The sequence below is a fragment of the Ictalurus furcatus genome, chromosome 6 (genome assembly GCF_023375685.1).
Source record: "Ictalurus furcatus strain D&B chromosome 6, Billie_1.0, whole genome shotgun sequence".
Classification (NCBI taxonomy): domain Eukaryota; kingdom Metazoa; phylum Chordata; class Actinopteri; order Siluriformes; family Ictaluridae; genus Ictalurus; species Ictalurus furcatus.
In genome coordinates, this window is record NC_071260.1 from 14,047,054 (window position 1) to 14,064,124 (window position 17,071).

The following is a 17,071-nucleotide window of genomic DNA, read 5'->3' on the forward strand; positions in this document are numbered from 1 at the left end:
TATTACATTATTGTAGCTCATAGATTCTGTAGTGTGGAGAAATTTGTGTATCATAAGGGGCTCTACTCGTTTACAAAACTGCATTCACTTTATTGGCCTTGATGAGGTCATTCCTAAGGAGAAAGAAAAGCTATTAGTAGTAATAGTTGACTTTCGCTCCATGTCTGTAATGGGTGGTGTCGCAAGGACCCATGAGAGAGTGCTCATTGTAGTGATGCTACCATCCCTGATCTGTGGTATGTTTATGGTACATCCGGTATGCCAGGTCAGCTTCTAGTCTCTGAAAGGAAAATAAAACATCACCCTCAGACACTGAATGTTTCTCGAGGGCATTCAGCTTCTCTCTGGTGTTACATAAACGTCACTGAATTTGAAGAGATGCTGTAACAGAGCTGCATGTGTCTCAGAGGAAGTGTGTATGAAGTCACCCACCCTGATTGGTAGTTGAAAAGACAGAGGTGGTTGGGAACTGGCAATGACAAACATATGGGAATGAAAGAAAAAAAAAATCCAATCACTCAAACTGCTTGAGATGTAGGAAGTGTGCTGTAAATGCACCCATCATTCCAACCCACATTTGGCAACCAAAAACCTGCTCAAGACCCTCAAAATGTAGTGTAGCTGAGACACTTTTTTTAAATGTTTAAGCCTCGCCTAAAATATTTCCAAATAGTTATTGTTCATAGTACATCAACAGCACACATAATGCAGCCGATCAGGCCATCTAAGTGTATTTATATTTGACCTCCATAAATTAATTCATAATTATTAAGTCCTGCTTACTTAAATGAACACTCTCGATGTTCACAGACATCATGAACTTATTCATGGAGTCATAGTGTTAAGACCTTTAACTCACCGCCTCGTAATTAACCCATGTACATGAACTACTGGATCCACTGTTGCACATCAGGACGGCTACGGTTCCAGATGTTCCTCTTAGGCCTTCGGAGAGAAGCCAGAAACTGTTTGGCCTTAGAGGGAGGAACTGCCACAGCTGCTTCTGCCTTCACCTCACCCTCCACTTGAAAGAAACGGAGAACAGAGTGTTCAGGACAATCGTGGAAATGGATTCAACCGTCAGATTACAGGCATGAAAAGGAATTTAATTGATATAAGTCTTAAGGAAAAGGTTTGAAAGATCAAAACTGAGAGAGTTGAGAGCAGTTAAAGTGAGCAAAGTTGAGCTCATGAACAGCGGACTATGACAAATTGGCTGACATCGGATATTCAAGCACCTTCTCTCTTCTTCAGAATTTTGTGCAGACTGCTCTGGCTGGATACATCTGGAAACATCTTCAGCAAAGTCTTTAGGAGGAAAACACAAGTTGTGAGAAGGCTATTTTACAGACTCAACTGAATTATTCCATTATTCATGAGCACTGATTTCCATCAAATTCACATGCTGCACATTCGTGAGCAGTGAACACACAGTTACTGGCATATGGAGGTATTTAGCAGAGATTGTTTACAGGTGCCCCCCAAAAAGCCTGAACAACAGTTATATAGTAGTGTAATACTCGAATAAAGTAATCTCAGAATCGTCTTGGTTTCACATTATTGTTATACTTTTTATACTTTTATAATTCTAAAACACACAGAACTGTCAGAAACCTATAAAGTCTCTTCTTTCCTTTCCCTTCTTCAAAAATTCTACCCAGATTTTTTCCCCATATATTATTACTGAACATCAACCAGCAGTGGCTTATGACCATACAGTAGATTTTGTTGGAGCAGGACGACATTAAATTTTAGGGTAATCCTGTAATAAGCAGTTGGAGAATCAACACCACAGAGTCATCCAGTTACAGACTAGCAGCTCATTTTGAGTGGTTTTTAGACATAACTTTATTCAATTATGTTCACAGTAATATCATTAATCAGGGCTGACAGATTTCAGCACCATTTAAAATCACACACACAAAAGACCTGAAATGAGCCCAGACAATTTAGGCATTGGAAAAAGGAGAACATTTTCTTATTTTTCTAAGCCTTTGCATGGGAAATAAGTATTTCGCACACATTCCTGATATACAGATATTATCCACTTCATAATCCCCCTTACCCTGTTTATGCCTATCTTCAGTTGACACGTGCTGGAAATGTAATGAAGAGGGCACTTATTTACATATGATCTGGGAATGTTCTTTAGTTCATCCATCCTGGTGTAAAATTCTAGGAGTACTGGAAGAGTGGATTGGGTCTAATTTACCTGTGGAACTACAACTATGCCTTCTTGGAGATAAATCAGTGGTACCCAATATAGCAAAAAATGCATTTACCATTATTAAGATTGGTTGTATCACAGCTGCCAGGATGATTTTACGCAATTGGAAATGCCCTAAAACCCCAGACCTGAAAGATTGGATTGGTTGGGATGATTGAAATCGCTTCACATGATCGCATGTTGGGAGACTGCATAGTGAGGGAGAAATGGAAAAAAATATGGGATAATTTCTGGCAGCATATAAAAATGGAGTGAATAAGTAGGACTGCTTAACAACTGTTAATTTTCATATGTCTTTGTTTTGATTGTATTCCACTGATGGTGATTAGTGGCTGAATATGTAACTGCAAAGGTGATTACTGAATACTGTGGTGATGTACTTTTAAGTTTTGATTGTTGAACAACAACAAAAAAGTTTAATTATATATAAAAAAAGAAGTAATGCACCCATCCCCCTTCATCGTCCACCATCACCTCACCCCACCCCAAACAATAACATTTTCCATTTAGAACTTAAAGCAAGTTCTTGGACTATTTGGGAACTTTAAGAAAGCTTCCTGGGTGGCTGTGAAGTTTATCCATTAATGCATACTGAAGCTAATTACCAAAGGCTACAGCTCTTGCCGACCATTGCAGCTGACAGCTTGCTATGCCCTTATTGTCATATCTGTATCTTTCCCAGCCTGCTGTTGACTACACCACTATTATAATGCAACGTAACCGAACCAGTCTCTGACAAAACTTCAATTCATCTTCCATATCTTACTGCTCAGAAAAAAGGCCTTGGTCCCTCGAGGTGTGTTAATGTGCAGGTTTATTGTGGTGTGCTCGGTGCTGAATTATTAATATACTTTGTGCTTTTCCAAGTGCCCTTTGAAGTCACCACCATATCTTGTGTAAAGAGCAGGCAGTCAATCATGTAGGAAACTTCCTTATCGAAAGTCATGGAGACAAATATTTTTATACACCTGGGTAACCGTGTATCCAGGAAAAATACAATGTAGTCATATATTCCATGCATTATTTCACTGTTAACATACAATACAAGGCTTTGCCTCAATGCTCTTAGACATTTTAGGTGAGATGGAGATGATTGACACATCCTTGGTATCTCTGAATAGTAAAGTAACTTAATACTTAGAACATTTTATGGTCTTCCAAACAAGGTTTGGATTTTTGACTTTGAACATGTGGCCATAAAGGACTGTTATACTATCTTGTAAATGTGTTGTTTTTTTGCGGATGCTGATGCCAATATCTTGTTTTAGAGCAAATTGGAATTAAAGCGAATACATTTCTGCAAAAAGGCAAAGTATAAGTGTAGACTGTGTTTCTATGATACACAAACCCTTTTTTTTTTTTTTTTTTGCAAGCCATAGTTCAAAGATTGTGAAAGGGTTATCACTTGCATTGAATTTGTTCTTAACACAGTGCCTAATCTGCAGATACTTCCAAAAATTCCCTTGGCCCCTTATCCCTTATATTTTGTAACCAATTCAGAGTATGGCATAAAAATTCCATTCTCATACAGATCGCCAATTACGGTTACCCCTTTAAGTTGCCATAGTTTCCAAAACACCCCTTCTTTACCTATACAAATTTCAGGATTATTCCACAATGATGCATATGACTATCTATAATGTGATGTCCGGCACATTTTATGAATTTTGCTCCAAACATGTCGTGAATGTATTTTCACTGGATGTATTTCCCATTTAGCTCAAGAGCATTGTGAAAGAATGCTAATGGGATGAAGTGGTGAGGCTAGATTCTATTGTATCTTGACCAGTCCAATTCAGAATCTGTCTCGTCCCAATGTTTAGCCAGTTTGGCGGTTTCAAAGGAGAAATTATACATCCGCACATTGGGTAATCCAAGGCCCCCCTTGTCCTTTGGGGAGGTCAACCTGCTCATTTTAATCCTGGGTCTTTTTCCTTCCCATAGAAAATCCTTGATAATTTTGTCATATGTTTTAAAAATAGGGTCTGGAATGTTCACAGGTGTCATCATTGATATATGATTGAACTGCGAAGCAATAACCATTTTGAATATATTCACTTTACCCCATAGAGACCTTCAGCTGTTCCCATTTGTCCACATTATTATATATATATATTTTTTTATCTTTGACAGCAGTACTTCATAATTCAACATCATTATATCCTCCAAATTCTGCGTTAGTTTAATGCCAAGGTACTTCATACCCTTCAGAATCCATTTAAAGCCAAATTAGGTCACTGTATGGGAATGACATGTTCTAGATATTGGCATAGCCTCAGATTTGCCTGACAATACTATTGCTCCAAATTTACAATTTAATCTACTACCTGATCAATGATAGAATTCGAAAGCAAGAAAAAAGAGTGAGATTTATGGCAATGAGAAAAAAATGAACAACCCCAATTCCAAAAAAGTTGGGACGCTGTGTAAAATGTAAATAAAAACAGAATGATTTGCAAACCTTATAAACCCATATGTTAGTCACTAATTGCATTCTGTTTTCATTTATTTACATTTTACAGCGTCCAAAATTCTTTGGAATTGGGGTTGTATGCTCTCTTTCTGTTGGAGTGACCAGGCGCCATATGTCAGTCAATCCAATATCCTCTTTTAGCATAAGAAGGGAAGATCTATCTCTTGGTATAGAAAGTCCTTGATATTTACTCTTAACCAAAATCCCATCCATAACCTGATTAAATTCCTCAGCCAAAATTATTTGCCCCTCTTTGTCACCAAGATTCTTGTTTACTTTATTAATAAAACCCGGATCTGTATTAATAGGGGCATACACATAATATCACTTTAGATTATATGCAATGTATATGCCTTCCATTAATGAGGGTTTCTATACACATAATCCTCTCAACATCGACTTTAGTTTCTGTTATCATTACAAAATTCAGCCTCTAATTTATCAGGATCATTACTTAATTTTGTTTGCTCATAAATAATGAATAAAATACATTTGTACGGAAGCCCTAAGCGGCCATGCATTATTAATTTTTTTCTTTGTTGTTTTCTCGTGATCTCGCCTTAATTTTCTCGTGATCGTGACATAAAAAAAAGCTGTTTCCTTGTGACGTAAATTTATCACGAGAAAATCTCACGCTTTGTGAATGGGACTGGTGTTACATGCAAGTTGGCATCTACACCATTATAAATATAATAATTTCCCGTTGTAGAGATGGACTTTATCTCCACATTAAGAGAGAGGGATGTCCTCTTCTCAAGTGTCGGACACTGGAGTGGAAGTCGTCAATCCTGCAGGGATGAGGTATATTTTTGTAGGCCAACCCGGAAGTTATTATCACCCTGGTTCCCTCGACAAAAATCCAATAAGAGTTTTCCAGTGAATTTGGATTATTGCAGAAAATAAACACTGTGACCAACAAAAGTTTATGATTCTTACAGGTTTCGTTCATTAAGATAATCTTCACAAATGAGCACAAATTTTATGAATTCTGAAGCCTAAATACACTCACCAGAAGTAAAAAAAAAACCAACCTAATGTTAGGCTATAAATGAACTACACCACTGTCGCATGACTTCCATGTCACCAGCTTCCGAGATCTTTCAACTTTATTTAAAAAACAATTGGAAAATGCTATAAACTGATAGATCTACAAGTTGGAACAGTTTGTGTTGCAAGAGGGCGAGTATAAACACAACAAGGCTGTAGTAGATTAGTTTTCCTGTTTGGCGTGATGATGTTTAATGTCCTCGACAACCTCTGTAATACCATTTAGCCACTTGTTAGCAACTGTCTCTTTCAAGACACGTAAAAGCTTTAAAAAAAATCCTGAGTGGGGTATTACTGATGTGTTTTAGTGGTTCACAAACTGGGGTGCGTGAGGTGACGGAGGGGGTACGGGAGCAAAAGGCTGAGATTTACTGTTCATTTAATTCCGTCTCACTAAATAACATTAAAATTCTAATCCATGTTTTTCTCACGGCCAAAAAATAAACTTGTGCCCCCTCCAGTGTACAAACAGCAACATTGCAATGTTCTAAAGGTCAAATATATGACATCCAATCAAATTATCCTGTCAAAACACATTCTGTTAGACTGCAAAAGGTATGAGGAGGAAAGAACTGAGCTAGAGAGGCAGATTGGAAAACAAAACATGACACTAGAGAACTTGCTGGGGAAAACATCTGGGAAAATGCACCGCCCCCTAATAAACTATTTAAAAAATGCTGGGATAAGTGAGAGACTTTAGTAATCTAGTAGGAATATCTACTATACAGCTATTTATCTCTGTATTTTCTTTTATTTATGTATTATTGTGTTGGTATTATTATTATTAGTTTGTTTATTTTATTTTTTATTTTATTATATTTTCCTTATTTATTTATTTATTATTTGGTTGTTGTTGTTTTTCTTTTCTTGCCAAACTACTGCCCACACTCCAGTCCAGTAGGTGGCGGTAATGCACCTTTAGTGGTTTGCCAACCGCCATTAAAACATGAAGAAGAAGAAGAAGAAACTATCCTGTCTTTCGCGGTCAAAACTGCATCCACTCACAATTATGCGTCAGTGCGCATCTTACCGCATGTCATTTATCACCAGCACACGGCTATATGATGAAGTTAAGTAATAGCTCGTAACCTTAAAATGGAGAAGTTGAAAGATTTCGGCCCGCAACCACAGCAAGCACCGCTGATCCCCAGTCCTCAGACAGCAGTGGCCCAGGTCCCTCTAACACCGCATCCGTAGCAAGTGTAAGTGTACTCATTGCTACTAGCCCAGGTCACACTGATGCAGACAGCGATGTACGAGTTGAAACGCCATCTCTTCTTCACCAGCAGTTCGCAGAAAAAACATCAAAGATGCGCAGATATGATGAGAAATATATTTCTTTGGGCTTTACATACGCTGACAGTGAAGCAAACCCCCAGCCACAGTGTGTATATGTGCAAACGTACTCTTTCATAACTGCATGAAACCAGCAGTTTCTGCGCAGACATTTAGAAACAAAGCATGCTATTTACTTTTTGCTAAATAAACCTCGAGAGCTTTTTGAAAGAAATTTAAGACAAAAGTAGTAAGACCCTCATAACAGTGTAGGAAAACCTAAATAGGAAGGGTCTGGAAGCATCCTACATGGTGAGCTACAGAGTGGCTGAGACAGGAAAACCCCATAATATTGTGGAGGACTTCATTCTTCCTGCTGCAGCTGATATAGCTGGTTTAATGCTTGGGGAAAAGCCCCCAAAACAAAAAAACAATAGAGAGGATGCCATCCTCAGACAACACAGTTTGAGAGAGGGGGTACGCAAAAGGATATTAAATTCCTGGGGGGCACTGTCAGTATAAAACGTGAACATATCTTAAGCTTGTGTTCACCACAGACCTTATTTCAGGCATTTAACCAAAAACCCATTCAAACCCCCATTGACTTCGGGACGATGGATGTCGAGTACACAGGAAAAAATCACGAGAATATAACTTTTGTTATGTCGAGATCACCAGAAAACAAGAAAGAAAAAAATAATAATGCATGGCTGCTTAGCGTTTCCCTATTTAATTGCGGTTGACAAGCCAATTAATGGTATATTACCGCCACCAAGTGGACTGGAGTGTGAAGCATTAATAAGAAGGGGTATATAATATGTTTATTAAATTCTATGTTCCAATCCTATTCTCCTGAGATAATTAAGTATTTCTCTTTGTATTTTTGACTGTCCTGAAGCACAATTCAATAGGTTTGGTAAGGTGAAATTGATTAAATTTATATTTCTCAATTTATTTAATCACTCCTCTCTTTCCCTTGTAAACATTACACAATCATACATGTTCAACAGTCTTCACCACATGTCAAGCATAAGACTATTACATGTGATGCATTACGACCCCTCTTACCTAACTGCTCTATCAAGCAAAAAATCCTTTATCCAATTAAACATTCTACCTCAACCCCTAGATGTTCTAACTTTATTAACAACCCCTCCTTCCAAAGCATGTCATATGCATTTTCAATATCGAAAAATATGCCTACTACAACCTCTTTATTTACTTTTCTTATGTCAGTCTCTAAACATATAGCAGCATCTACTATACTGTGTCCTTTATGGAGCCACTCTGGTAAAGTGATATAATCCCTTTCCTTTCAAACATGTAGTTCAGTCTACATACAATCAACCGTTCCATTATCTTACACAAATTACTTCCCCAATTACTCTCTTTAATTCATATAATGAGAATTTCACATGAATAGGGTCACTAGAAGGCCTTTTCCTCACCATAATATTTGGATGTTCCTTTCTACTCTGTTCTCTAATTATTTTAATTTCTTCTGATATATTATTATTAAAGTACACTTTTACAAACACCTCTGCTAACATTTCTGCTTTTTCGACATTTGTCACAGCTATTCTTTCCCCATCACTCAGAACAGGTAGACCTACATTTCTTTTTAAACCACAATCTCCTGTCTCCCCAATAGAACTACAATAACTTCTTCAGTAATTCTTTTTAGTGTCTCGAATTACCCTTCTCACATTTGTTTGTGCTTTTTTTTATCTAGAATGAGGTCATCAAATATAAATGTCTTCCTAACCTTTCTAAAGGCCTTATTCCTATTCTGTATTGCTGTGCTACATAATTCTGACCACCATGGAACTGATTTATTTCTTTTTTGTTCCTTTATTTCTCGCAATGACTTCATCTGCAATATTATACTTCACATAATTTCGCATTATAACTTTCTACATCCTCCATTTCCTTATATAAATCCAACTCTTGTAACTTCACTTCACTAATATACTTAAATGCCTCCCAGTTTGTATAACTTATCCTCTGTAATCTCATTTACATCCATGCCTATTTTACTGCAAATAACTTAATGATCACTACCTATTGTAAAATCCTCCCTAACCTCCCACCTACATATCCCTGTTATGCATTCTGTCACCAGTGTTAAATCTATACAACAACCATCCATTGTCACATCAGTTCTAGTAGTTCTACCATCATACAAACGCACCAGAGCCTTCCAACCTATCATTTCTTCAATTACCTTACCATTGTGGTCAATGCTATCACGTCCCCATAAAGTATTATGAGCATTAAAATCCCCACACCATACCACTTTGTAATTACCCATTCCATGATCTTTTCTAACGCTTCATTACTTAACCTATTGCATGGATTATGAAAATTAATCACCGTAACACTGTTCTCTCAAAGATATCTCTACTATAATTTATTCATATTCATCACTCACTTCTATAATCCTATGTGCAATTTCATTTTTGATACATATCACCACCCCACTACCATTTCATACCATTTCTCTGTGTCTTAGCACTCTCTATGTCTCCTAGTGCTTTTTTTTTATTGCTTTGGTAATTTTTACTGGATTGACCATATAATTTTCTGCAAATTTCATCAGTACCTTAAATTCCTAATTGTTGGTCCTGTCTGGTACCCTTTGTTTTTCACTATCTGTTCCTGATTAATGTCTACAAGTTTTCTTCCTTTTACAATTGACAATTTTATTCCAATCACCTACTCAATTATTCACAGATAGTTTCTTCCTCCATCTCTGGATCACTTCCAGTACTATCATCACTTCCTTCCATCAATGCTCCAGTCTTTCTCCACTGCTGTTCATCCCAGGTGACTCATCACCATGTCAGGATCTTGTGCTCTCCCTGGACAACTCTCTGATCCCACCTTCGGTTACTGCAAACAGCCTTTGGGTAACCATGGAAAATCAACTGTCGCTTTCCTCTCACATTGCTAATCTGACACGCTCATGTTGATTTCTTCTTTACGACATCAGAGAAATTCGTCCATTTCTGTCCATACAGGCCACTCAGGTGCTGGTTCAGTCTCTTGTCATTTCGAGACTGGATTACTGCAACTCGCTCCAGGCAGGTCTTCCTCTGGCAGCCATTCGACCTCTGCAACTGATCCAGAATGAAGTTGCTCGACTTGTTTTCAACCTTCCTAAGTTCTCCCACACCACCACATTGCTACGCTCCCTCCACTGGCTTCCTGTAGCTGACCGCATCAGATATAAAACACTGATGCTTGCCTATAAAGCCAGAAATGGGCCAGCATCCACTTACCTCAAATCACCTTATCACACCCCACACTGCACCACGCTCCCTCTGATCCTCTAGCACCGCTCGAATGGACCCACCATCTCTCAGGGTACAAGGAAGGCATGCATCATGGCTCTTCTCTGTTCTGCCACCTAGGTGGTGGATCTTCCCCTAAATGTCCAAACAGAGTCACTGACGGTCTTCAAATGATGTCTGAAGACCTACCTCTTCCTAAAATACTTTAACACTTTTCATTAAAAAATACATAAATTGTTGTGTTGTCTGTGTTTTTCTTACTATATTACCTCCCAACAGAGTTTTTAGACTGATGGTATTCTTAGTCCGTGACCTAGTGAACCAGTATCAGGTTGTATTTATTGATAAAGACAAAACACTTCTGTAAGTCGCTCTGGATAAACACATCTGCCAAATGCCATGAATGTAAATGTAAATGCAATGTTTTATTTTGATAAACATGACACAATATAACATTAAGGTCACATGAAAAGAGTTTTCACTGATAAAGAAATACGGATTTGTGAGCCTTAGCGGAACTGAAGCAGTGAGAATAAACATGAAAAGCACGTCATCGTTGTCGTTGGTGAGTCCGGCCATTCGTGAAATAGCTGTGTCGTCATCAGAGCTCGTGCAGCCACACTGGAGAAGCTGCTGGCTGAGGGAGCCGACTGCTCCCATTTTTTTCTCTTTTCTTTTTTTTATTCTTTTTTTATTATTATTTAAAAAAAGAGAAAAAGTTACAGATATTGGAAATACAAGAAAAGACAACCGGCTGCTCTCGTGTCACTACCGCGGTACTTTGATGCCATACGTCACAGTGACGTGGCGTCAGCACCGTCTCAATTCGGATAAAAATTCTAACCGGCATGCACTGCTTGAACTAGAACAAATACCGTTATAAGATACAGTTATAAAAATACTTATAATGACTGTTTAATTGCTGTCTGGAAAGCATGAATCACAGATGGAGCTTTGCTGATGTAAATGGTGCCATGGAACAGTTAAAACGTAGTCATAATAATCACTAAGGCCTTGTATATATTTCCAGGTTGCCAATGGCAAACCCTGCTGTATGTTTGGGTTCATGTATGTTTCAGTGACAGCAGATGGCAGTGAAGAGAAGCAGCGTTATTAGATTAGACGTTCCCAAAGTAGATGCTGTGTTTCTGGGCAGTGGGGATCTCTGATGCGATCGTGATGGGACACGTGATAGGACTGTCGGAAAGTCCCAGCTTTATTTATACTCAACATCATTCTGGATTGTTCCCCTCATACCAGTCAACGCTTTTAATAAGAAGAATTTGAACCTGTTTCACTAAATTGTAATGTTTATGTGCGTCAGAACCTTTTTTTTTCAGCACAGATAATAAAAAACTGCACAACTTAAACACCGAGAGTAGTGTATACATGCACAAGACTTTTGTTTATCAGAAAACAGAATTGTTATAAATAAATAAGTAAATTGTGGTAGTTTGAGCTAGGCTAATTTTGTTGCCTCACCTACGAAAGGGTGGTTTCCTTTGATATTTCTGTTGCTGCCTCTGGGACTAAATTTACATGCAGAAAGTTGCTCTGTGGTATTTCAATGCAAATAGAATTGCATTGAATTGGGTGAATTTTTGCTCAGGTAAGTGACACTCAATGCCCCTGCTTTCTTTAAAAGTTATCATTTGCTAGAAAAGAAACTCTCTAGATTTTACCGGGCTGATTGCTCAGATTTATTACTTCCTACACTGTCAGTCAAATGTTTACCTTTTTTGGTTAAACTTTTCTCTCTTAAAGGGAGTGCTCCTAATCTCAGCTTGTTAAAATCAGCAGGGGATCAAATACTTTTTTCCCTCACTGTACACCTAAACAGTTCAATAACAACTCACCATATACTACAAGTCTGAACACTGATTATTAATTATTAACCTCGAGTTATTTTTTATGTCTTATCCCCAGGTGTAGGATGTAAACTATTTAAACATAGCATATCTAATTATTCCCCTTTCATACAATATATGGCCAAATGTTTGTGGACACCTGACCATCACAGCCATATGTGGTTCTTCCCAAAACTGTTGCCAGACAGTTGGAAGCACACAATTGTATAGAATGTCTCTGGATGCTGTAGCATTACAATTTCCCTTCACTGGAAATAAGAGGCCCAAATCTGCTCCAGCATGACAATGCCACAGCAAATGGGGACTAAAACTGGAAAGGAATGTTCAACAAGCACATATGGGTGTGATGGTCATGTGATGAGAGGCTTTTCTCACTTGTGCACACACTGCACACTAGAGCTGCAACAACTAATCAATAAAATCGATAATAATCGATTATGAAAATCATCAACAAATCTCATTATCGATTAGTTGGTCTGCGCATGGCACAGGGGAGATTTACTCATTACGTTACTTCCATCCATCCATCCATCCTCTATATCGCTTTATCCTTTTCAGGATCACGGGGGAACCTGGAGCCTATCCCAGGGAGCAATGGACACAAGGCGGGGTACACCCTGGACAGGGTGCCAGTCCATCGCAGGGCACAATCACATACACACTCACACACCCATTTATACACTATGCACACTTTGGACATGCCAATCAGCCTACAATGCATGTCTTTTGACTGGGGGAGGAAACCGGAGTACCCGGAGGAAACCCCCGCATCACGGGGAGAACATGCAAACTCCGCACACACAGGGACACGGTGGGAATCAAACCCCTGACCCTGGAGGTGTGAGGTGAACGTGCTAACCACTAAGCCACCATGCGCTCTCATTACGTTACTTCTGTTCCGAAAACAGACGAGGACTAATTAATCAGAAAAATAAATAAATAATCAGCCAACTAATTGATTACGAAAATAATTGTTAGTTGCAGGCCTACTGCACACACATGCATTTTGCAAACTAATGTGTAACAAACCAGCTGAAACAATGTTGCAAGACCTTCAGTGAAATAACCAAGTAATTCGATTAAGCCAGAGGTTCTCAACCTTTTGCAACTAAAGCCCCCTCAAAACCTTCCCTATCATGTGGCACAAAAAAAAGTCGCTAAAGGGGTCTGAAAAGTCGCTAAGTTGCCAACAGTGGTCTGCACTCACAGCTAGATAAAAGGCAGGCTAAGCTCCACCTCTCCCCAGCAATAAAAAATACAGAGGGAGAGAGAACGCAGAGTTTTTCCATTTCTGCACATTCTATTTGAAAAGCAGTAAAATACACAGAGTACCCAAATGATGCCCTGTCTGTGAATTCTAAAAAATTTGCGCCCCCCTTCTGGTCTCAGCACTCCCCACTGGTTGAGAACCACTGTATTAAGCTATTTAGGATAATGGTTAAGTTTGTTTAAGTGTCTGTATAATCTCCATATACCATGCAGGTGTAGTATACAAAATATTTACAAAACAAATACATCTAGTACTATAATGTCCACATGCAGCTAGAACTAAGCTTTCTGATTACATAGTAACTCTGGATGGCCTTTCTGTTTCATCATGTGCAGTAGTAAAAGACCTTGGTGTGATTATTGACTCCAGTCTTTCATTTAAAGCTCATGTAGATAATATTACTAGGATGGCCTTCTTTCATCATAGAAATATTGCTAAATAAGAAATATAATGTCACTACACAAGGCAGAAAAATTAGTTCATGCTTTTGTTACCTCTAGTTTGGATTACTGCAATGCCTTACTGTGTGGATGTTCCAGTAGGAGCATAAACAAACTCCAATTAGTCCAGAGTGCAGCTGCAATATTCCTTACTAGAACCAGAAGATATGACCACATCACCCCTATCTTATCCATTCTACAATGGTTTCCACTCAAACTTTGTATTGATTATGATCAATATTATACTGAATAGTCTCACTCCACAGTACATGATCAAACTTTTGGTACTTTATGATTCACCATGTCTACTCGATCAAAAGGTGCATGTTATTTGTTGGTACCTTGAATAGTGAAGGATACAGCAGGGGGTAGAGCTTTCTCTTACAAATCCACACAGTTATGGAACAGTCTTCCAATTAGTGTTTGGGAATCAGATACAGTCTCAGTGTTTAAGTCAAGGTTAAGTCAAGACATTTGTGAATAGTATTTTCTTAGTTAAAAGAGCAGTTCTGGAGGGTTCATGTGCAAAATGTTGTGGTGAATTGGGATGTTTGGATGCTGTCGCCCCCCACTCTTACGTGTTCACTCACACTTTATGTCCCAGGATGCCCTCATGTCTGTGTTGCCTTCTGGCTCTCCCTTTTAGTTATGCTGTCATAGCTAGTCTTGTTGGAGTCCCTGCTTGCACTCTGCACACAAAGTACATTGTCCTTAACCATTACAAGACAATAAGCCAAAAATACCTACTAATCTCCTGTTTCTCTCTCTCTCTCTCTCTTTTTCTGTCAAGCTACACATGCTACTCCTGAGATATCAGTGATTCTGCTCTAAGGACCTGCCTGATCCATCCTGATGCCCTACTTCTAGTTGGAGTTCTCATCAATTGGACATTACTTGCTGCTGCTGAGGATGGCCCCACATGGTGCAGCCTAAAGATAATTTAGATTACTGAGTATGGTACCACTTAAACAACCATGAAAATGGCTCTGGGCCACAATTCATATAAACAGTTATGCTATGATGGCTTAGGACTACAATGGCTATGATAGCTTTAGGACTGCAATTGCCACAAACAGTTTTGCACTCCAAGTCTATCAGTCTATCTTTTCCCCTTGTAACACAATTGCATTGTTTGACCATGTAGTGCACAGTTAAAGTCCTCATTCATAACTCCACACATTTTCAATTAAATTGAAATACTAATTCTCTTTTGAGTGACCAGCAATTTGTAAACTTTTTTATTTTGCTATTTGACAGTTCCATTGATTTGATCACCTTTTGCACAATTGCCCATAGAGTTAAGCACTAATAGCAGCCAATTGGGGAAGGAATCACACTGTTCCATTCTCACACTATAAACATTTTCAGTGGAGGAGGAGCATCACTGCCAAGATCTTGTTTTTATAGCAAATGGTCTGAATCAAATATAACAGATGTCTATAAACAAAGGCAAAAAGTAAGTGCAGTATTCTATGATGTACAAAAGTATTTCTATTTTAAGATATAGATTGTGAGCGGGAAAGGGAAACAGATAGGGAGTAGATAATGTCTGCACACCAGAGATATATATATATATATATATATATATATATATATATATATATATATATATATATATATATATATATATATACCTCGGTAACCTTATATCCCACACAGAGGCTGAGAAAAAAGAAAAAATGTGTAGCAGTGTCAGATCTTTTGTGTGGAATTTGAGCTGTAGTTTGGTTAAACGATATCTGGGTGTGCCATGCACAATGTGACACTGTGATGCACAGCTGCTCTATCAATTACAGCTGAACAAAGGTACACCTATATAACTGTGCTGAATGACTATGTTGTTTATTCTCAACTACGTATTATGAGGTAACTAAAAAAAAAAAATCAATAGATAGTAGCCTATAGCATAAGTCATGTGTGATAGCTTCTCAGATTAATTTTGCTATTATAAATTTTATCCTCCCCCACCAAAATCTAGAGTCAAAAGTTGCTCCTATATATGGGACCATAAGACAATAACATCTATGTGCAATGATCCACTTTAATCATTAGTTGGTTTATTATCTGGCATTATGGAAAATAAAATAAAGGCCGAACTAGTCAAGCTGGTATACAATCTTTGACAGCTGGTAAATGCTGTTAGAAAGAAAACAATAAAGCAGTTTGAAAAACTCAAAAATAGTCCAGTCTGCCTTTAATCTGCATTGTCAAAAGGTTCCCATAAATCCCATAGCAACATATGCTGAACCCAAAACAGCATATACAGAGAATCTTAAATAAGCTTCTCCCTTAAAAACCTATAATCCCCTCTGAAAGTACTGGAATGACAATGCCAATTCTTTTGGTTTTGCTATACATTAAATATATGGATTTTGTTTAAAGATATGGCTTTTCTTTTTGCCTTTTTAAAATGATAAAAAATACTGGAACATGTGGCTGACAGGTGTTTCTTGTTGCCCAAGCATGCCCTGTTAGACTGATTAATAGCTCTGAAACAATTCAAAGCTCTGAATGTCTATTCTTGGTTTGAGGTCTGGGTTTCACCTGTGAATACTGCATTTGTTGTTAAAAAGAATAAACCAACATGAAGAACAGAAAGCTGTATATGTTTGATAAGCAAGCCATTTGAAGCTGAGAAAAGAAGGAAAATTCATCAGCACAAGCAATAAAAAAGAAAAAAAAATGGTGTGTTAAAAACCAGACATTGTCTGGTTTTTAACAGGTCAGCCAAAGAAAAATAATGGCAACATGATGACATACATTGCAAGAGCAGTGAAGAAAAATCTAAAAACAACAGTCAGTGATGTCACCAACAACCTCCACTGGGCAGGGGTGAAGGTATCACAATCCAGCATTTGAAGAAGACTTCCAGAGCAGAAATATTGAGGTCATACCACACAATGCAAACCACTCTAAGAATCAGAAAGCCAGATTGGAATTGGCAAAGAAATACAGAGATGAGCCACAAAAGTTCTGGAACCAAGATTAACCTCTACCAAAGAGATGGAAAGGCCAAAGTGTGGAGAAAGAAAGGATTTGATCCAAAACATAAGCGCACCTGTAAAACATGGTGGAGGTAGTGTCATGGCTTGGTTGCAAGGCTGCATCTGGAACAGGCTCAATAATCTTTATTGATGATTTAACTCATGATGGAAGCAGCAGAATGAATTCAGATGTC

The 17,071-nt window shown here is 38.1% G+C and overlaps 1 long non-coding RNA gene across 2 annotated transcripts; it reads right to left on the reverse strand.

The window, feature by feature from the left end:
* On the reverse strand, positions 1-15,437 carry LOC128608691 (uncharacterized). 2 transcript variants are annotated; one of them, XR_008386106.1, is made up of 5 exons: positions 10,304-15,437; positions 1,239-1,308; positions 860-1,024; positions 433-469; positions 1-280 (listed from the first exon to the last, which is right to left on the reverse strand). It is a non-coding gene; the product is annotated as an uncharacterized LOC128608691 (long non-coding RNA). The 2 variants fall into 2 exon arrangements; XR_008386107.1 differs by lacking the exon at positions 10,304-15,437 and adding an exon at positions 6,837-6,903.
* Positions 15,438-17,071: the final 1,634 nt, after the last annotated feature.